Source organism: Cynocephalus volans, chromosome 14 (genome assembly GCF_027409185.1).
Source record: "Cynocephalus volans isolate mCynVol1 chromosome 14, mCynVol1.pri, whole genome shotgun sequence".
Lineage (NCBI taxonomy): Eukaryota > Metazoa > Chordata > Mammalia > Dermoptera > Cynocephalidae > Cynocephalus > Cynocephalus volans.
Genome location: NC_084473.1, coordinates 19,894,138 through 19,917,121, shown reverse-complemented (window position 1 = coordinate 19,917,121; position 22,984 = coordinate 19,894,138).

The following is a 22,984-nucleotide window of genomic DNA, read 5'->3' as shown; positions in this document are numbered from 1 at the left end:
TAGAACAGAATGAGGGTACTTCAAAAAGTTCATGGAAAGGAGGACTCATGGTCAAGATGGCAGAATAGATGGTCCCCAGAATCACTCTCTTTCACAAATAAATCAAGTTACAACTATAAAAAAGCAATGACAGCCAAGCTGGGGCCACTAGAGCTCAGAGGAAAAGGAGGAGAAACCTACAGAGAGCATAAAGGCAAGACAGGCCACAATGAGAGAAAGAAAAAAGCACTCCAACTTTTTCAAGCCCCAGCCACTTACAGGCTGGAGTTGCTGAGCACACAGAGCAGTAGCCAGCAAAAACTGCAGCTGAGCCTTTTGGATGGAGTTGCTTGGGAGTGGCAAGGGAAAAGAGAGCCTTGGTGGCCCCCATACCAGCAAGACCACTAATAGGGTTCCCGTGGACCCACACAGGAATGAGGAGCCATAACAACTGAAAAAAAGGAGCCATGCAGAGGCTGGTGAGTCATCACAAGGGACCATCACATGGCCCATCCCATGGGAAGTGTTTGAAGCATGGGTGGTGGGGGAGATGGGCCCACTGGGGGAAAACTGGGGCACAGCAAGGACAGCTGATCTGCCCCCAATCAGTGTAGGACCACTCAGAGGAGAAAGGTCAGGAATATAGAATTGCATGGGGTGCAGTTTGATAAAAAGATTCAGGCCCAGACCTGAGTTTCTATACAACCCAGGTGCACTGGATCTCATGAGAGCCAGAAGTACCTATAAAGTCAACTATTATAACCTGAGCTGCACAAAAAGCCTTCCCTAGGGAATCAGCAGCAAAGCAGCAATCTAGCTCAACCACAGGGCTCAAGTACTGGTCCCCACAGGAAATTCCCCCATTTTAGAAGTAAGCAAAGGACAACAAATTAGTTCCAGCACAGAGTATGAGTGGTGGGAACAGCAAATAATCCAACACAGAACTGAAAGAAAAAACAAAGTACCCACAACCAGAGACAAAGTTTGATGTTAACTAGTAAAGAACTCATTTCACCAACGAACACCTATAACACCTAGAAGGACTGGAAGTCCCCTGGACTACCAAGCCAGGAAGCGGGGAGTGCCAGGGACCTCAGTCATACCCCTGACACCGGCAACCAGTCCTGAGGGTGAGGGCCAAGGGCCTTGGACACAACCCCCCCGCCCGACATGTGCAGCTACCTCAGTGAGGACCATGGCACCACCACAGGAAGTGTCCTGGGCTCTCCCAAGCCAGGCCAGTGGGGGGCCAAGGGCCTCAGCCACACACCCCTGACATGTATAACCAGCCCAGTGATGACCACCGAGCCTCAGCAAGAAGGGCCTCAGTTTCCTGAGCTGGGGTGGTAGGAGGTGAGGGCTTTTGCCACACCCCACTGACATCTGCACCCACCCCGGCAATGACCAAGCCACCCCTGGAAGCCCCCTGGTCTCCCCTATGGGAATGAGGGGGATGCCACAGGCCTCAGTCCTACCCCTCCTCCTTCCTCCTTCTTCCATCCCATTTCCTTCCCCTTTCTCCTCTCCCCCTCCCTCCCAACTGCTCCACAACATCACAGAATGTAAAAAAAAAAAAATTAATAAAAAAATATTTGTTTTTGAAAAAAAAGTTCCCAGAAAGATAGGATTAAAAGATAATACAAATCTTTCCATGAACTTTTTGAAGTAACCTCATATATAATACATAGTAAACTTTCCTTAAATGTCAGCCATTACTATCTGGCTAAGAGTTTTATAAGTTAAGCTAGTGTAGAGGGGTTGAAATTAATACCAGGAGGAGACAGGACTACAGAAATATATATATATATATATACACAATTAATATTAAATTATTTTTAACACTTAATTTCATTGATCTATAAATAATGCTTATTTCAGGATATAGTGTATAACTTTTTTGTTGATGTAGAACCCATGAAGTTTCTTGTTTTAAAAATTTGGGGTTATAGGGCCGAGCCCGTGGCGCACTCAGGAGAGTGCGGTGCTAGGAGCGCAGCGACGCTCCCACCGCGGGTTCGGATCCTATATAGGAATGGCCGGTGCACTCACTGGCTGAGTACCGGTCACGAAAAAGACAAAAAAAAAAAAAAAAAAAATTTTTTTTTTTTAAATTTGGGGTTATAGAACCTTTACTAGCATTGTTATCAAAAGGTTGGTAGAACTCACAGTCATTTGGGGTAAAGATGTGGATGTTGGAGTGAGCAGGACTGAAACCATGTTAGAACCTAAAACCACCTGGGCTGTTGGGGGGTCGGGGGAGGGTTTTAAAAAGCAAGTTTCTTTTCCTCTCCACTTTTTCTTCCTATCCCCTGGCTTTCTTATCTTGCTTGCTAAATAAGAAAACAAGGCTGAGAAGTCAATTAGTACTTTGCAAAGCTAACAGTTCTTTCTTTGAGACTTGCAGAGTTTTGAGAAATGATCAAGGCCAAATGACTGGAAGCTGACCTTGGGCACCAGCCAAGTACACTGGAGTAAATCAAAATCTTGCAGGGTCCTGAGATAACAGCGAAGATGAGAACAGAAACCAGATGAGGCCTTGGTGAGACCTTGTACCTGACTCACAGACCCAGACCCCTCATAGCTCACATCTCCTTCTCTCCTGCTTTTCACCTCCCACATTCCATTCCCTCAACCCCTCCTTTAAAAACCCCTCAGTAAATCTAAATCTTTGCGATAGGATAGACTACCATCTCCTTCAGCTGAATAAATCTGCTTTTCTAACACCAACCATTTGACTTCCAAGTCTTTTTTTCTTTCCTTCTAAAGGGGGTGGGTAGCTGGACCTGAGTTCAGTAGTGACATGGACACCCAAAGTGGGCAGAAAAGTACTTGCAGTCACCAGCCAGCCATTCTGGCTACTTGGATATCACGCACATGGACAATCAATGAAGCTCTTGGCACATGCAAGGGTCCCAGCCTCAAGGGATTACCTGATTTGGGGGAAACTAGAGACTCAGGTTCTGTGAGCTTTCAATTTGCAACTCCTGCCACCTTCCTGAATCTGACAGAGTATGGCCTTCTGCTCCAAGGTCAGACCTGCCTGTGAGAAGGGGACCCTCTGAAGCAGAGCCAAGCCCAGATGACATTCCTGTGCTGCCAAAACAGATGACAGGGGTAGCTGGTGTGACCAAGTCTAAGGCTCAGCAGAACAGATGCAGCACAAAGAAATTCTGCATTCGAGAACTGTGTTTTACATCACTGTGCTTTCAGTAGTTTAAGTTTTCCATCTCTAAAATGGGCTGATGACTCTCCCACAAAAGTGTTTATGAGAATAAAATTTAAATTCTTAGGTCCATCAAAGGACAAAATTACAAGAAATTTAGCTTAAAGATCTCAATTGACTTTATTGCAATTCTAGAATCAGGTAACATGTTATTCCACAAAATAGAATAAGTATTCCAATGAGCCAAGCAGGGGAGTTTGTTTTTATAGACAGAAAGAGGCTGAAGAAAGCAGAAGCAAAGAACAAAAAGAGATCAGTCATTTCAAAGTTCCTTTTCTTGTAAGGTGGGACAGGAAGCCAGAACAACAGAAAAATAACTGACTAGTTAACATCAGGTTACTTTAGGCTACTTCTTTTGTGTCAGGATTAAAGGAGAAAGAACTTCATTATCATGTCAACTGAAGATTGAAACTGGCCTGTTTGGAAAATTGGCTCTCTATCTCTCTTGATTTCTCTGAAGGGCAGATAACTTAGTTTGGGTTTGGTGACATGGAACTGTAGCATGGGTGACTCCATTTTGACTTTTAGTCTGGTCTGTTGGGGCCTGATGCAGGAGCTTAGTCCAAAATGATGGCCTCCTATAATTTTATTTAACATGTCCCATCATCCTATTGCTACTGAACCCAGTGGGGTCCATTCATGCTCCACAGAAAACCAATCGCTGAATCACATACAAAGAAACATGTATAAAGAAATTTCCATATGTTTAAGAAGTTGCCACATCCTGTCTTTCCAGGATTTCTCTAGGCAGTGCTACCTTTGCTTATCTACACAATGGGTTTCTTGGTGCTAATAAACTTGAGTCTGTCAGGTGGTAAATTCTGATGAAGTGTCAGCTTCTTGGGCTAAAAGAGAACAAGTCAATTAAGTTCTTTAAAACATGGAGTCACTGTGGTTCTTTTTATTCTTCTTTCCTGGCCTCTTCTTCATCAGTGGTTAGGGGTGGTGTGAGGTATAGGGGATTGCGACTGGTTAAAGGGTTTGGAGGACTTCTGCAGTGATTTGCACCAGCACAGGCTGTCTGCATGTTCAGAGGACAGTGATGTTAGCAGGATCTGGAGGTGGAGCCCTCGGCTTCTGATGTCAACGATCAGACGTTCGTGCAGATTTAGTAGGGATGTCTGCAGGCTCAGCCAGCCTGTGGGAATTTACTGAGAGAACAAGCAGTTTAAACAGGGAATAAACTTTAACTGAAAAGCCACAGTTACACTAGGGAGAGGAATGAGGATACATTAACATCAAAAACTCATATTTCCTGCTCCTATCCACTTTGATCGTGCATGATCTCTAGATCCCTGCAGTATTTCAGGGAATTCTCAGGAAATGTCTCACCTGTGCTTAGAACCAGCCTGCCAGCCTCAGTCTTTGCCTGGCCTCTGCTTCGTTCTTCCTCCTGCCCCAGTTCTCCGTGTCTACACCTAATACCAAGAGTAGCAGCTTTTCCTGAAAACATCAGATAGTAAATATTTTAGACTTTGTAGGGCATATGGTCCCTGACACAGTTACCCAACTCTGCCATTGCAGTGAGAAAGCAGACACAGACAATATGTCCACAAATGAGTGTGGCTGTGTTCCAAAAAAACTTTATTTCTGAACAATGCAATCTTAATTTCACGTAATTTTTATGTCACAAAATATTATTTTTCTTTTGCTCTTTTTCCAACATTTTAAAAATGTAAAAACCATTTTTAGGTCACAGGCCACTAAAAAAAACAGGCAGCGGGCCATATTTGTCTCACATACTGTAGTTTGCCAACCCATACCCGTGACACTCCAGTGAGGGCTCTTCATCCCTGTGAAAATGCCTGTGTTTGAGCAAAGGGTGCTGTCTCCAATGTGACCAAAATTTCCTCAAGGTGCCAGGAGATGCTGGAATCCATGCAGATATGGAGGAAGTCCCCTTTCCCCAACTTTGTGACTTTGTCACCTTAACTTGGAAGCTTCACTTGCCCATATGCCCAGAGATAATCAAAGTGTGACCATATAATAAGATCACATTTTCTTGATGCCCCAAATTGCCTGAGTCCCCTCTTACAACCCCACCTAGGAGTGGATCTAGGTTTACGGAGCTTGAAGCATATAAAATTTGGGGTCCCTCTTTTCATATAAGATCGGCTGCAATGGGGACATCAGCAAAAATGGTGGAATAAGAATCTCCCAAAGTCTTCCCCTTTCCAAAAGCAATGAAAAAAAGCTGTCAGAATTGACTTTTTCAGAATTCTGGAAACTAATCAAAGGTTGCAGTAATCAGAGGAGTGTTTAAGCTAGAAAAAATAGCTGAATCCTGGTAAGAACAGGGAGCTTTGTGTTTACTCTAATTTCATCTCCAACTCCCCATCTCAGCACTAGCCTTGAAAACAACAGCCCACGTTTCTGGTATCAGAACCTGTACTGGAGGAAGCAAAACGGGAGCAAAAGATCATAATTATTTGTTTTGACCTGTGTGGTGGCTCCCTGGAAGACCAGCTCAAAAGGCTTGCATCTATTGCCAGTGCTATTGATAACAGTCAGGGAAGACAATAGACTAACCAAAATGCTTAGAAGGAAAGGTAGGAAATGAGACCCTTTGGGGAATAAGGGCTTTGAAACTCTCTGACATATTCTTGGGAATCTAGATGGCCACACACATCCCAGAAGGGTGAACATGCTCAGGAAAGACCTAAGAAGGCTAAACTCTCTCCTCTGGCTGACCTTCCCTTTGGGCTCTATGCAAGCAGGAAGTGCAGGCTAAGGCAGAGTTGTAAACTGATTGGCTGAATGTCAAAGGTGTGCCCCAACACGTGCACAGAGTCCATCTGCAAAGTCTCTGGCATTTTGTTTTTTGGTATCAGGTGTTGAAGGAAATCTCTCTCCAATCATTAACTGATTAATATAAGTCATGGATAATGGAAGAAAATTGAGAGTCCAGGAGTAAAACCATACACTTTTGGTCAACTGATTTTCAACAAGAGTGCCAAGATCATTCAATGGAGAATCGTCTTTTCAATAGTGCTAGGGCACTGAATATCTACATGAAAAAGAATGAATTTGGACCTCTACTACATATATCATATACAAAAATTAACTCAAAATGGATCAAAGACCCAAATGTAAGAGCTAAAACTATAAAACTCTTAGAAGGAAACATAATTGTAATTCTTCATGACCTTGAACTAGGCAATGATTTCTTAAATACACCACTCAAAGCACAAATGACAAAAGAAAAAAATAGATAAATTAGACTTTATTAAAAGTAAAAACTTTTGTGCATCAAAGGACACCATAAAGAAAGTGAAAAGACAATACACAAATGAGAGAAAATATTTGCAAATCATGTATCTGATAATGGTATAGTATATAGAATATATGAAAAACTCATACAACTTGACAATAAAAAGGCAAACAACCACCCAAAAATGGACAAAGGATTTGAATAGATACTTCTCCAGAGAAGACACTCAAATCATCATCAAGCACATGAAAAGGTGCCCAACACCATTAGTCGTTGGGAAAATGCAAATCAAAAACACAGTGTTGGTGAGGATGCGGAGAATTTTGAATCCTTATAGATTGCTGGTAGGAATATAAAATGGTGCAGCCACTGCAGAAAATTGTTTGGCAATTCCTCAAAAATTTAGATACAAAGTTATCATATGACCCAGCAATTCTACTCCCAGGTATATACCCAAGAGAATTAAAAACATACTTTCACACAAAAACTTGTACATGAGTTTTCATAGCAGCGTTATTCTTGAGAGCCACAAGGTGAAATTAACCCTCATGTCCATCAAGTGATGAGTAGATAAATAAAGTATGATATGTCCATACAACAGAATATTATTGAGCATAAAAAGAATGAAGTACTGATACATGCTCCTACCTGGATGAACCTTGAAAACATTATGTTAAATGAAAAAAGCCAGGCACAAAAGGCTACATATTGTATGACTGCATTTATAAATGTCTAGAAAAGGTGACCCTGTTGAATCAAACAAAATTTTTGGCCTGAAAAAGCCTCCATACTTTCATACTTGAGCTCTTACATACGAACTACAACCTAACTTAGTGTGTAAGCAAATTGAAAACATAAACTTAGAAGTGTGCTTCCCTAACGATAGCTGAATCTCAGCCAATTGCAGGCAGTCAACTGTTCTGTACCTCACTTCCTGTTTCTGTATATACGTCTTAACCACGTGGATTCTGCAGAGTCCTTCTGAATCTGTTCTCACTCTAGGGGCTGCCCAATTCACAAATCGGTTTTATTTATTTATTTTTCTGTTCTTGCTCAATTAAACTTTGTTAAATTTCATTGCCTAAATTGTTTCTTTTAATAATCTATAGCAATAGAAAATGGGTTAGTGGTTGTCAAGGGCTGGGGGGATGGGGAGAAGGGGAGTGACTGCTTAATGGGTATAGAATTTGGGAGCGTGATGAAAATCTTCTGGAATTAGTAATGTACTGATGATTGCACATTATGAATATGATTTTTAAAAAACTGAAATGGACTCTGAAAATGTTAAAATTGTGAATTTTATGTTATGTGGATTTTATCTCAATTTTTTTTAGTTAAAAAAAAAAAGATTAATTGCAGGGCTTTGGAAGGGCCTATGCAAATGCCTGCTTCAAGGGAAATCTGCCTCTGTTCCCCAGCAGGAAGTTCAGTCTTTCCCTATGGTTCTCTTTCCCCAGTAACCCAAGGGGCTGCTTACACTGCTCTGTGAGTCATTCTTACTGTTGATCAGCTGCTACTCTACTGGGAGAGCAGAAGTGCAGACAAGTCCTAAAGGCCAGACCCAGCAATTGCTAGCTTCTCAAGAGCCTCATCTGTGGACCTTGACTTCCTCCACTACGCAATGTACACAAAGTGCTGAAAATACAGTGCTGTGGATACATGAGAAACTGTTCATAAATGCAAACCTTTGATCTAAAACTAGGCAAATATTAACCTAGCCCTAATGAAGCACTAATATATCCCCTTGTGAGCCCCCACAGTGCTGACAGAGCCCTAGAGACAAGCTGATCTAATACCATCTTCTTTACTGACAATGACACTAAAGCTCAAAGTAGGACAGAATAGGGCCCAGGCCACAGATTCCATTTTCTGTGCTAGTGACTCCAGCCATGCTGAGTGGTGACTCTGTTGCCTCTGTGAAGAGCATTAGTGAACCCCACAAAATACTCCTCCCTGCTGCTCCCCAAAATGTCATCTGTGTACAAATGGGGATCTTAGGTGACTGTCTTGGTCTATTTTCTGTCACTTAAAACAGTATACCTGAAACTGGGTAATTTATAAGAAAATGGAATTTATTTCTTATAGTTTTGGAGGCTGGGAAGTCCAAGGGCAAAGGGTGCATCTGGTGAGGGACTTCTTGGTGGAGGACTCTACAGAATCCCGTAGTGACGTAGGGCATCACATGGCAAAGGCTGAGCAAGAATGTGCACATGTGCTCTCCTTATAAAGCCACCAGTCCACACTCATTATAACCCATTAACGCACTAACCCATAAATGGATAATCCATTCATGAGGGCAGGGCCCTCATGATCCAATCAGCTTGTAAAGGCCCCAACTCTCAACGCTGCCACATTGGGGATCAAGCTTCCACATGAGCTTTGGAGGGGACAAACATTCAAACCATTGCAGTGACTGCATAGCAATTGGGGTAAAGAGCCTCAGGAGAGGGCATACAGGACATTGTTCTGCCTCTGGGTTATCTGGACTCAGCAGCAAAGCCCTTTGTCCACTTGGATACTGGATATCAAGTGGACATTCACAGTTGTGGTCTATGACTGGTACATTTCAGCCTGGTCTGGCTCAGGCAGGTCCTAGTAGTTCTCCCCTCACTCCATTAACACTGGTATAGAACCTGTGAAGTCTCAGCCACATCTTGAACCTGGCCTGAGGCTTAAACTGGCCATCCCTTAGCCACTGTGGAGGTATCACACTGCCTCCCCCAAACACAGCCCACTGACTCACCACCAAACCACCAAGTACAACCTGAGCCTGAAGGAGTCAAGCCTGTGCCATAAGTGGTCACAGCTGTGAAGCTGGTACCTGTATATGGGGCAGGGGTGCTGCCGGGGCCTCCCTCCAGGCGAGCACTCTGGTCTTCAACCTGCTGTTCTAGGGGTTCCCTCCCAGCACACCCTCTCCCCAACCGGGTCATTCCATTTTTGTTCCCCTCATGGGAAAATTTGGTTCTTCCCGGCCTGAGCGTGTCTTCAGGCATGCAGACACAGGCGGGCTGCCAGATGCAACCCATCTGATTTCTGGTCACAAGGGGCCTCTCAGGCAAGCAGCTCCAGGTGTGGATCCTAGTGATGCGGGATGGAGCAGACCAGGGACTGATGCTGGTCAGGCTTTTGACACCCTGGACAATATTGGTGTCAAAAAATCCTTTCAAGAACACCCTAGAACGCAAATGGTAGAAATGAGACCCAGTCCTAATTTTAGCCTCTGTAGCCCTACGGCCCCATGAGACAGCAGGGGAAAGTGATTGTCACTTCAGAGACCTTGACTAGGTCCCTGGCCTTCTCCCGGCATGGATGTTTCCGTCTGTCCAGGGCAGGAACAGCTGGCCACAGTGTATAGTTCAGCAAAGCAGCACAAGAAGCAGTTCCGGCCCTCTCTACTGAGCACAGTGTTCCCCACCACATGAGAGCCCTATAAGGACAGGACTGAGTCTTGGGAGATGAGCTACCCCAGGAGCCCCAGGATAATCTTGGCACTGTTCCCAGACCAGAGGGCAGGACACAGGCAAAGCCTCAGAGGGACCTGGACTGTGAGCTGCTGCCCTCTAGTGGGCCCAGAGGAGCGGAAGGAGAGAAGAACTGAACAAAAGCCAGAACGAGAGACAGAGAAAGACAGATGGAGCTGAAAGCAAAGGAGGGGTAGAGATGGAGCGAGGAAAAGAGGAGAGAAGGATCCCCCTTCTCTAGGCATCCTATTTCTCACTCTGCAGCCATTATTTCCACCTGATTGTACTTCAGTACCTGAGAGCTCTTTCAGGTCGAGCGTGACCAGGGCTTTCACTCAATTCCAGGAGCTCTGAACAAGTTGAGAATTCCTGAACCCACTGGTCTTTGCTGATCTTATCCAGATGCCTCCTCTGTGTGGTCCCTCTGAGGACCAGCTGCCAGATGGGTCAGTTCAATGTCATCTCCCTCTGACTCCAACTGTCCTATCAATTCTTCTGACTTCCCTTCACCTTTATGTTTCTGTAAATCTGTATTTCTGTCCTTGACCTCCCTCTAGACCTCAACATCTTGTTATCCATGCATACCCCACCTGCACGTACCTTAAACACCTCGAACTGGACATGTTCAAAATGGAGCTCATCGTCTTCCCCAAACCCACTCCTCCTTCCAGCATTCTTGATCTTCAGGAACCCTACCATGTCTACTTAATGTGGTAGTCAGTGGGATGGGCCACCGGGTCCGCCTAGGGAATGAGGAGTTTATACCAACTGCTAGAAGCGCTGCAAGCAGAAAGCCCTCAGCTGTCTGAGGATTTCCTCAGCTGCAGAAAGCCACCTCCCCCAAGGCCACTCCAGTCCCACGGAGGTCCACATCCAATGGCTGATCATCGTGGGAACACAAAGGACCCATTGCCCAGGCTGGCAGAACTCGGCAGGGGCACCCCGGTGTGCAGCTCCTGCAGGGCCAGCGGGGCTCTGTTGAGGCTGCACTGCAGCTCACCTTGCCCCTCTGCCCAGTCCCCCCGCCTCCCTGCCCTGTCCCTCCACGGGTGTTGCTCTCAAGAGAACAGCGCCATCAACCTCTGGAATGCCACCCTCTGTCTCAGAGACGTCTCTCCAGGGAATGCAATCTGCAACACCTGCTCACAGGGTGACCCCCGAGTCCCCGCCGATCTCTCCTTCCCTCCTCCCCTCCCCCCCCCCCCACCGCCACCAGGAAGACCGGGCAGTAGTCCCTGACCTGTGGCGCAGGCCCGGCCATGGCCCTCACAGCCACCGCTCCTGCCCCAGGTCACCACCCGGCTGCTCCCGCCCCCGCCGTCGGAGGACAGCCCGAGCGCCCCTAGAGCCGGACGCCGACGTGAGGACCGACTGCTTGCTGGGGACACAGGGGACTCTCTCCCGGGCCCGTCTCCCTGTGTGAGGCTCACACTCCAGAGGCCACTCGGCGGCGTGTGACGATGAACCTCCGCGAGCGGCGACAGGAGCGGCCCGGGGCAGGGTCCCAGGACCAGGGCGGCAGCTCAGGTCCGGCAGCGACCTCGTCCAGCCTCGTGGGTCCCTCACACGCTCCCGGGACAGCGGCCCAGCCATGCGTGAGGACGAGGCACTGTCTTTCCACCTCGTTCTTGTCTTGTCTTGTTTTTTTTGTTTTTATTTTCTTTTATTTGTTTTTTTTTTAATTGTTATTATACCACCTGGTTCTTGTCTCGCCGTCTTTTCTTTGTCTTACATCGCTGAACTGTAGAGTCTGATTCTGCGGCATCGACCAGCCGATCTGTTGATCTGAATATCATTAATGTGAAATTAGACATACAGGTGCCATTTACTCTTAGAGTCAACATTTTTTCTCTTATTTTTTTAGGGATTTTTAGCTTCTAGTTTTAGGGAGTGTTTTTGTTGTTTTTAGTTTTGCTCTTTAAGATATGTGTTTAAAAGAACAATGCATTCGCTGTTTGCTCTGTATGTTTTGAAATGACATTTAGACAAAACTGTAAAGTTCTGCCCTTTTAAAAATTAATGAATATACATTTTCACCTTCATAAATCATAGTAGTTTTCTGTTTTTAAGTGAAAAAGGTATGTCCAAATCCAAACTTTACTTTTAAAAGGACACTTCATTTTGAAGTGATCCCCCAAAAGTTATGTGCCTCCAGCAACCCCACTGCTGGGAATATACCCAAAGGAATAGAAATCATCATGTCGAAGGGATACTTGCACTCCCGTGTTTATCACAGCTCTATTCACAGTAGCCAAGAGTTGGAACCAACCTAAATGTCCATAGATGAATGACTGGATAAGGAAAATGTGGTATATATACACAATGGAATACTACTCTGCCATCAAATAGAATGAAATTCTGCTGTTCAGAGCAACGTGGGTGAACTTCGAGAAAATTATGTTAAGTGAAATAAGCCAGGTACAGAAAGAGAAATACTGCATGTCCTCCCTCCAAAGTCGGAATTACAAAAACAAAACCAAACAAACAGACAGAGATAAAACAATCACAATAATTCACTGAACTTCCAAAAGGAGAGAACAGAACGGAGGCTACCAGAGGTGGGAAAGGGGGAGGCGGAGGGGGCCCATTTACACAAGGGCCACAAACAATGACTACATTGTGTAATGTTGAATATACTAACTGTCCTGATTTGAGCATCACATATTGCCCGCAGTTATTGATATTCAACACTGTACCCTACAGATATATACAATCTTTTCAATTAAAAGAATTTATGTGCCTCTGCCATTATTTATATATATTTTTAATGCCATTCCTAAATATTTTATATTTTATTCCCAGGGACTCTGGTTGCATGTTAAAATTAGAGACTGGGGTGGTCTGCTTAAGAAACTTAGTTACATTCTTTGATTCTTCACTTAGGAACGGCATCCAAGTGGAGGTCCTTTAAATCCTTCAGCAACCAGACCAATATTCAGTCTGATCCCATGTGTTTTATACACATGCACACACACATATATGTTTGTGTGTGCTTGCAAAATTTTTGGAAGGATACAGGAGAAACGTTATCTGGTGCTGCCTGGAAGGAGTGAGACTGGGAAATGAGAGCATCTTTCTGTGGCTTCTGGTCTTTCTGCTAGGAAGCACAGTCAAGGAGGCACTTGTTCTTTCTGTGGTGGCAGAAACAGAAATCTCAGTGGCTGGGCCTAGCTTTATGGGTGTGAAGAGACAGAACATGGAGCATTCAACTTTTTAATGTGAATTGCAGCTGAGGTGGCATATCCTCAAGCCAGCAGCTGGGGCAGTGATTTCCTTGTAGGGCCAGTTCTGTGGTGCTGTGATATGGGAGCCATTCTTGGAAACTTGGCCTCAAGTCTGCTCCCCTCGCCCTTGCAACAATTTTGTAATCAGCTAACTCCTTATACTGGTCTCTCAACTTCAGTGGTCTGGAGCCACTTCCATCATCTGTAACCATACCTTGAACTGACCCAAGTGATGGGGCTAGAGAGCAGGCTTACCAGTCTCAGAGGAGGAGATCTTCACAGGACACTACAACCCTCTCCCTCATTTTACTTATGCCTCATGGATGAGCACTATGCTCTGCACCAGATCACGGTCTCTGCACAGCAGCACAGCAGTGCTCACCCCTTTGTTGTCCTAGTTCCTCGACCTCTTCAGCAAGCTATCTGTTTTCGTGTATTAGTCAAGACTATTGGGTTGCAAGTGACAGAAGCTGTTAACTCCATCTATTTTAGGCAATGTCTATATGGTAGTAGATCACAACCAAATAGCAAGGACGATTGGGATGGATCTCTCTCCCTCCTTCTCTTTCCCTCAACTTTCTCTTTCATTCTCTCCTTTTTGCAAATTTCTATATGTTAACTTTCTTCTCTTAGGCTGGCTGCCCCCCCATAAAAGTGCAATTATGACTGCTTGCAGCTCTTGGCTCATATCATCACAGTTTGTAAGAGAGAAGAGAAGGGCTTTCCTCTCCCAACTTCAGTTTGAAAACAATCCTGGGGAATATTTCCAATTGAATTATCTTGGTTCCTGTGCTTGATCTTTGCATAAATCACTAAGTAATGAGAGTGGCTTAGCTTGGTTCAAGCAGGGCCTATTCCTGGAAAAGACTAAAGGATGCTTTAAAAAAAAAAGTAAATGACTGTTATAATGTGTCCCTTAACTGCTCAGTGCATATACAACCCTATCTTTATATATACATACAATTCTAATAATCATTTTGCTTAAAAACTGTGACTTTCAAACTCAATAAAGACCATATTCACTATGATTTATTGTTCCAAAAACAGCTGCAATAATTCCCCTCCACATGTCCATGTCCTCAGATAGTCCTAGTGGTATACTGGTTAACTGGTTCTCTGAAAAAAGAAGCCCTGGTTTGTAGCACTTGTCCCTTTCTGTGGTGTAAATACTCCCACCTCAGCTAATTTCAAGCTACCAGCAGTTTAACAACTGGCTTGCAAAATTCCTGGAAATTTAACTATCAGCTCTCATGCTCTCACCACCATTGTCCCCTCCCATACTAGCCTGGGATTTGTCCTCATGTCACTTCATTTGACAATAGCAAGCCTGAAGCAAACAGAGACTAATAAAGTGTTTACACATTGAAGTTAACCCTTTCTTGCTCCACTTAGAACACTGATATCAACCATGTGAAGGAGCAGGATGGATGAGCTGGGTGGCGAGAAACACATGAACTGATTACCGTGGTTGCCCAGCCAAGAGCCAGAAATGTGAGTGAGGCCATTGGCTGGAGGCCTCAGAAACTAGAGTAAGGTCACAGAAGCCTTAATAAGCCCAGCCAGAACCAGGGGAACCATCCACTGGACCCAGCCTAAATACTGACCTACAAGATCATTGACTAATAAATGATTACTGTTTTGAGCCATGTCATAGTATGGTAATTTGTTACATAGCAAAAGCTAATTGATAGACTTCTCCCATTCCTCAAAGGGGAACAATCAAGGATTGTATCCGGGTAGTATATTCAGCTCAGTCCAGGATCTCTAAGTGATCTTTGTTCTTCCCCAAAAGTTTATATGGTTCATCATCATCATATAGCAGTCCGTATATTAAATAATAAATTCAATCATCTCTAAAACACCTGATACACAATGCTGGAGTAAAAAACAAGATAACAAAAAGTTTCTTTCAAAAAAGAGAAAAAGCAAAGAAAAACATCTATTATAAGACATTTGTCATGATTTTTTGGCTGCCCAGCATTTGAACTCCTTTTTTTACTTGAGGAGTCCTTTACCTTTATGAAGCAGAGCTTAAATCTCACCATAGAAGCTAAAAAAAAAAATTCTCCCAACTCCCTTGCAGCTTGGGTATGGGCACATGGCCTAGGTTCCCAATCAGATGCATGTTGTAATGTGAAGGAGCAGGGTCCTGCAAAACCCATTTTGTTAGTGAATGGTGGCAGAGCTGGCACTTCTAGGGACAGTGTCTAGTGCCTGCATCAGTGGTGTTGGCAAGGCAAGCCTCAGGGTTTCTCCCAGTATCTTCACCCATAAGCTTTGTGTTATGATGTGGAGTACTGCTCCTGCCCTCATATCCTGCAAGCCTAGCTTTTTAGTCCTCCCTTCTGCCCAACACACATCACTCCCACCACCAGTTCTATGGAGTGTAGCGGGCAACAGAGCAGCTCTGGAATCCAACTGCCTGTGTTTAAACCCTGGCTTTATCGCCAATTAGCCTGTGTGAAATTGGGCCAGCTCCTCAACTTCTCTGTGCCATTTCCCTATCCAAAATGTGGGGTTAATAATAGTATTAATCTCAGAGGTATAATTATTGTTATTATGAAGGTTGTGGTAAGGATTACATGAGTTTCACACATGCAAGAATCAAGAATAATGCTTGGCAAAGTGTAAATACTTAATAAATGTTAGCTATTATTGTTTAATAAATTCCTTTTTTTGGTTAAATCTGTTTTTGCTTGCAACTAAGAATGCTGCCTGATACAATGTCATCAATCCAGAGTTTATACTACAGACTCCCTTGCAGCTTGGGTGTGGGCACATGACCTAGGTTCCCAATCAGATGCATGTACACTTTGAATCAGAAAATTGTGATGTGAAGGAGCAGGAGCAATATGTATCCTGCTGAACAGGAATTATAAGGTACATCTACTTACTAAATTTTGAATGAGCCACTTTGGCTGCTAAAGGTTCTATTGATTGTGGGGGTTCACTTCGCCCAGGGTTCTACATGCCCTTGCTGAGGTCTGCACCACCTTACAAGTGCACCTGCCAATGAAAATTTTTAAAAATAGCAATTATTCACAGACTATGATTGTCTATGTGTAATCAACAATTAGAATTAAGAAAGTTCAACTTAAAAAAATCACATTCTAATATGCTAACACCAAAAAGTTAGAAAGTGTAATTTTATAAAACACACTAATTGTGTCAGTAACCTATTGCCACAACAATGCTGTATAACATCTCAAATTCAAGAACTTAAAAAAAAAATTCAGCAACTTGAAGCAACAATCAATCATGTTTGCACACCCAAGATCTGCCCTTGCTTCAAACTGCAGTTTGTGGTTTGAATGCAGTAGGTCTGCTCCACAGGTCTTTCATTCTTCTGAGACCAATGGGTGATTGATCACCCTGGGGTGTGTTCTTCCCAGGGCAAAAGCACAAGAAGGCAAGTAGGAACACTCAATTTATCCTAACCTGGTCACTATATTAGCTATATTTTCCTATTTTCTGTATTCTTGATGTTCTGGCATTTGGGGACCTTACAGACTGGAGGAGAGACTGCCCCTCTCAGGGCTAGTTAATTCCTAAAGATAGTAAACAACTTACTTGGGAGCATGCCTCTCATGTGCCAAACAACCACTTCTCTTTATGTAACTCTCCACGCCAAGTCAATATGTATTTCCTGTGCCCTAAATCACCCCAGGGCCAGGTACCAGGCAACCAGAGACCAGCCCAAAACCCACCAGAATTATTCAAACTAGCCCATCCCAAACTCTTCACTCTGCCATGCCTTGCCTTTTCCATGGTAACCCCAATAAAGGGCCCTGACCTAAACTGTCCCCTCACTTCTTTCTGCCTTCTGACCAAAACTGGTGCTTTCCCCTGTTGCCCTGCATGGCATGGTGTGCCCTCTGCTCTTGGGAGATATAAATAATAAAGGTTTCTTTCAATGACATTGGCCTTATGGTGCTGGTACTCAGTCACCTCCATAAATTAAAATCCCAGGGGAAAAATGAGACAGTCTCAAACTGGTATGTAGTCACTTCTACCCAAATTCCACAGTCCAAAGCAAATCATATAGCCAAGTCAACAACAGGATTGAGAATGGATTTTACTCCTCCTCTGGGTAGAACTACAAACACATACGACAAAAGATATGGGGAAAGATAAAGCACTGGAAGCAGTAATGCACTTACCACACTGTTTTATAATAGCAATGAAAAATAAAGTACCCAGGAATTTTTCCAATAAAAGATATTTTTATAGCAAAATTTACGTAACTTTATTGAAAGTTACCATGTTATTACCTAGGAAGACCAAAAGGTGTGAAGAAGCTTATTTTCCCCCAAATTAGTCTGTAATCCAATGCAATCTCAACCCAAGAAAATTTGGGGGAAAAAAAGGACAAGATGAAGAATCTTGGCCCAGATAGCAAGACATATTATTAAGCTATAGTAATTAAAACAGTGTGATATTAGTATAGGGAAAGAAAGCAAAGTAGAAGACCAGAGAGCCCAGAGATGGATATATGCATTTGCAAAACTTAATAACTCTCAGCATAGCATTTTCAATAACCATGTTCAAAAATAAAATTACATTTAATCCTATTGCATTCCATGCACAAACATCAATTCTACATGAATTAAAACACTAAATATGAAAATCTAAATTGTAAAATACAAGGAAAAAAAATCATAGAAAAATAGTTTTCTAACCTTAGGTTAGGAAAGTATTTCTTTTTTAAACAGGACCAAAAAAGTGTTAACCATAAAAGAAAAGATTAATAAATATTATTATATATAAAAATTAAACTTTTAAAAATCAAATGGCACCATTAAACCACAAGCCACAGACTGAAAGAAGATATTCCCAATTCATATAACTGACAAAAAATTAACATCCAGATTATGTGACATCTATAAATGAATAAGAAAAATAAATAGATCAAGTAAGATTTTGCTAAGTTATAAACAGGAAATTTACAAATAAGGGAGAAAATGAATGGTCAATTAAAATGTAAAAATATGTTCTACATTGATAATAATAACAGGAATGCAAATTATACTTTAATGAGCAAGACACATTTAAAAAGTTCTTAAATTCTCTTGATAGAGACAGAAGGAAAAAAAAACTAGAACAAATGGAAAGTCAAAGCATGATCTTGGTTAGGAAAATTAATTAATTTTTAATAAATTAGTTAGACCTGCTGATTCTAAAGTTCTTACGGAAAACAATCAAATGAAAAGAGTAAGAGAAAGAGTACTAGACAGAAGGAAAAAAAAACTAGAACAAATGGAAAGTCAAAGCATGATCTTGGTTAGGAAAATTAATTAATTTTTAATAAATTAGTTAGACCTGCTGATTCTAAAGTTCTTACGGAAAACAATCAAATGAAAAGAGTAAGAGAAAGAGTACTAGGAGAGTGACATCATCAAGATGGTGGAATAGACAATTCTCACCATTGAAACTCCGCACAAGTAACAAATTTACAACTATTAAAAAGCAGACTGCCAACCTGGAAGAGCTGGAGCTGAGGGAAGAGGAGGAGAGACCCACAGAGTTTGTGAAGGCGCAAGAGGCCATGGCAAAAGGATGTAGGGACGGTGTCAATTGTTCTGAGCCCTGGCCGTTTCTGAGCCATCCTGATGGGTGTAGGGAGTGGCTGCAGCACACGGATCAAAGCAGGAAAAAGCCACAGTGACACCCTTCATGTGAACCTGCTTGGAGTCTTCTGGGGAGAGAAGGGCTTCAGAGCACACCATACCAGCCCACATGCCATAAAGACCACTGGCAGGACTGGGCCCACATAGGAGTGAGCCACCACAGTTAACTGAAGAAGGGCGCCACCCAGAAGCCAGTGAGTTATCACAAGTGGCACACACACACAGCCTGCCCCGTGGGAAGCAGCTGGAGTGGAGTGCAAAGGAAAGATGGCCCAGTAGAGGAACACTTGGCACAGCATGGGTAGCTAGTCTCAGTGGAAATCTGTCAGGGTGATAGAACTGCAGAAGATTCAATCTGCAGTAAAAACTCAGTCTTGGTGCAGAAAAGCCCAGACCCAGAAGTGATTAGCACCAACAATTACAATCCTATCTGCACAGAAAGTCTTCCCCAGAGAATAGCCACAAAATAGCAATTTATCTCAACAGAGCTTAAATTCTGGTCTCCACTGTAAGTTCCCCCAATTCAGGAATTAACCACAGGATAGCTCATTAGTTCCAGTGCAGAGTCTAAGTGGTGGTGGTAGCTATTAATCCACCACAGAATGGGAAAAAAAACCACACACCAGAAACAAATCTCTGATATTAACCAGTAAAGGTCTAACACAACCAAAGAACACCTATACAACCTAGAAAAGGTAGAAGTCTTTTCAAATGCACAGGCATCAATGTAAAGACACAAAGATCAAGAAAGAACAGAGAAATATGTTGCCACCAAAGGAAACAAATAAAGGGCCAGCAATGGACACAGATGAATAGCAGATCTATGAAATATCTGATAGAGTATTCAGAATAACCTTCTTAAAGACGTTCAGTGAGTCACAAGACAATACAGTTACAAGACTAAATGCTATCTGTAAAACAATCCAGGAACAGAATGAGAAACTGGACAAAGGAATAGAATCAATTAAAAAAAATAAAAATTCTAGAAATAAAGAACACATTATCTGAATTGGAATACTCGATAGGAAGCTCCAATAGCAGACTTGATCAAACAGAGGAAAGAATCAGTGAGGTCAAAGATAGAACACACAAAAATTATCCAATCAGAAGAGCAAAAAGAAAAAAGATTTTTTTTTAAAAAAAGAAAGAAACAGAAATACAGCAAATATGGGACTCCCTCAAGCAAAATAACCTTGACAAGATTGACATATCCAAAGGAGAAGAAAAAAAAAAAGACTTACAAAGTATATTCAAAGAAATAATGCCTGAAAATGTCCCAAGTGTGGAGAAAGATGACAGCATCCAGACACTGGAAGCTCAGAGGCTTCATCAACACTACACCAATCAAATTCAATTCAAAGAGGAACACCCCAAGACACACCACAGTCAAATTGTTTAAAAAAAAAACAAAGAAAAAGAATACTGAAAGCAGAAAGAGAAAAGAAACACATAACATTCAACAAAGCCCCAATATGTCTCTCAGTGGATTTCTCAGTAGAAACCTGTAGTGGATTATGTCCCCCCCAAATTCACGGAAACTTGAATTGTGTCCCCCAAGTTTTATGTATCAGAAACTTGGTCCCCACTGTGACCATTAAGAGGGTGGGAAATCCTATTATGGTAATTGAAATGTGGAGCCTTCAAGAGGTGATTAGTCTGTAGGACCATGTCATAGTGAATGGATTAAAAATGGTGGTCAGGTGCTTGGTTCTGAGGGCTTTAAAAGAAGAGAGAAGAAAGTTCGTCTTTCTTTTTCTGCTCTCTCTGCTCCACCATTTTTGCAATGTGATACCCTGATGTCACTGAAGTCACCACCAAAGAAAGCCTTCACCAAATGCGTTCTGTGGACTTTGGACTTCATAGCCTCCGAAACTGTAAGTAATAAATTTTATTTTCTTTATAAATCACCCAGTTCCATGTATTTTCTTATAAGCAACAAAAAAAGACTAATACAAAATCTTACAGTCTAGAAGAGAATGGAATGATATATTCAAAGTGCTAAAGGAAAAACACTGTCAGCCAAGAATCCTGTATTCAGTAAAACTAACCTTTGAAAAGGAGAAATAAAGTCTTTCCCAGACAAACAAAAGCTAAGGGAATTCATCAACACTACACCTGCCTTACAAGAAATGCTAAAGGGAGCTCTTCAGTCTGAAAGAAGACAATGCTAAGAAGCAGCAAGAAAACATGTGAAGGGATATAACTCATTAGTAAAGTAAGTTCACAGACAACCTCAAAATACTCCAATGTCATAATGGTGGTGAATAAACCACTTATATCCTTAGTGTAAAGATTAAAGGACAAACCTAACAAGATAATAACATATACAACAACCATATAAGAGACAGGCAATATTAAAAGATATTACTTCAAACAACAAAACATCAAAAAGTGGAGTGAGGAATGATGCCAAAGTGCAGAGTTGGCTTTGGGTTTTTCTTTTTTCTTAGATATCAAAGTTAAATTGTTATTAGTCTAAAATAATCTGTTATAACTATGACATGTTTTTTGTAAGCCTCATGATAGCCATAAAAACTTACAAAAGAGAAATCAAAATATACAGCTAGAGAAAACCACTCAACCACAAAGGAAGACAGTAAGACTGGAAAAAAGAAAAAAAGAATCGACAAAACAACCAGAAAAAGAAAAAAGCAAAATACTAGTAACAAGTCCTTAGACATTGATAATAACCCTAAATGTAAATGGATTAAATGCCCCAATTAAAAGACACAGAGTGGCTGAATGTAGTATAAAACAAGAACCAACAATATGCTGCCTACAAGAAACTCACTTCAGCTATAAAGATACAACCAGCTGAAAGTGAAGAGAAGGAAAAAGATATTTAATGCAAATGAAAAGAGGAGGAGTAGCTATACTTATATCAGATAAAATAAATTTCAAGCCAAGGAAAGTAAAAAAAGATAGGAAAGGTCATTATATAATGATAAAGGAATAAATTCAACAAGGGGATATAACAATTCTAAACATGTATGCTCTCCAGAGCATCCAGTTATATAAAGCAATTACTATTGGACCTAATGGAAGAGATAGACACCAACACAATAATAGGTGGAGATTTTAATACCCCACTTTCAGCAAAGGACAGATCATCCTGACAGAAAATTAACCAGGAAATATCAGAATTAATTTCTACTATAGGCCAAATAGACCTAATGGACATTTATAGATCCTTTTATCCAAAAGCTGCAGAATACACATTCTTCTCAGCAGCACATTCTCTAGAATAGACTATATGTTAGGACACAAAACAAGTCTCACCAAATTTTTAAAAAATCAAAATCATATCAACTACCTTGTCCAATCAAAATGGAATAAAACTAGAACTCAACAACAAAAGGGACTCTAGAAACCATATGAATACATGGAAATGAAATAATATGCTCCTAAACAATGAATGGGTCAAAGAAGAAATCAAAAAGGAAATTAAAAAATTCCTGGAGACAAATGAAAATGAAAACACAACATACCAGAACTCATGGGAGACAGAGAAAGCAGTTCTAAGAGGGAAGTATATAGCAATAAATGCCTATATCAAAAAAGAAGACTCCAAATAAACAACCTAATATTATACCTCAAGGAACTGGAAAAATGAGAACAAACCAAACCCAAAATCAGTAGAAGGAGAGAAATAACAAAGATCAGAGGAGAAATAAATGAATTAGAGATTGTAAAACCAATACGAAATATCAATGAAGCAAAGAGTTGGTTTTTCAAAAAGATAAACAAAATTGATAAATCTTTAGCTAGATTCATGAAGAAAAAAGAAGACTCAAATAAATAAATAAATAAAATTAGAAATGAAAAAGGAGATATTACAACTGATACCAAAGAAATACAAAGGATCATAAGAGACTACTATGAACAACTATATGTGAATAAACTGAAAAATCTAGAAGAAATGGATAAATCCCTGGACACATACAACTTACCAAACTTGAATCATAAAGAACTAGAAAAACTAAACAGGCCAATAATGTGCAATGAGATAGAAGCAGTAATAAAAAGTCTTCCAACAAAGAAAACCCCATCACCAGATGGCTTCACTGCTGAATTCTACCACACATTTAAAGAAGAACTAATAACAATTCTTCTCAATCTCTTCCAAAAAGTTGAAGAGAAAGGAATGCTTCCAAACTCATTCCACTAGGTCAGCATTACCCTCATACCGAAAAACAGAAAAAGACAGAACAAAAAAGAAAACTACAGACCAATATCCCAAATGAACACAGTTGTGA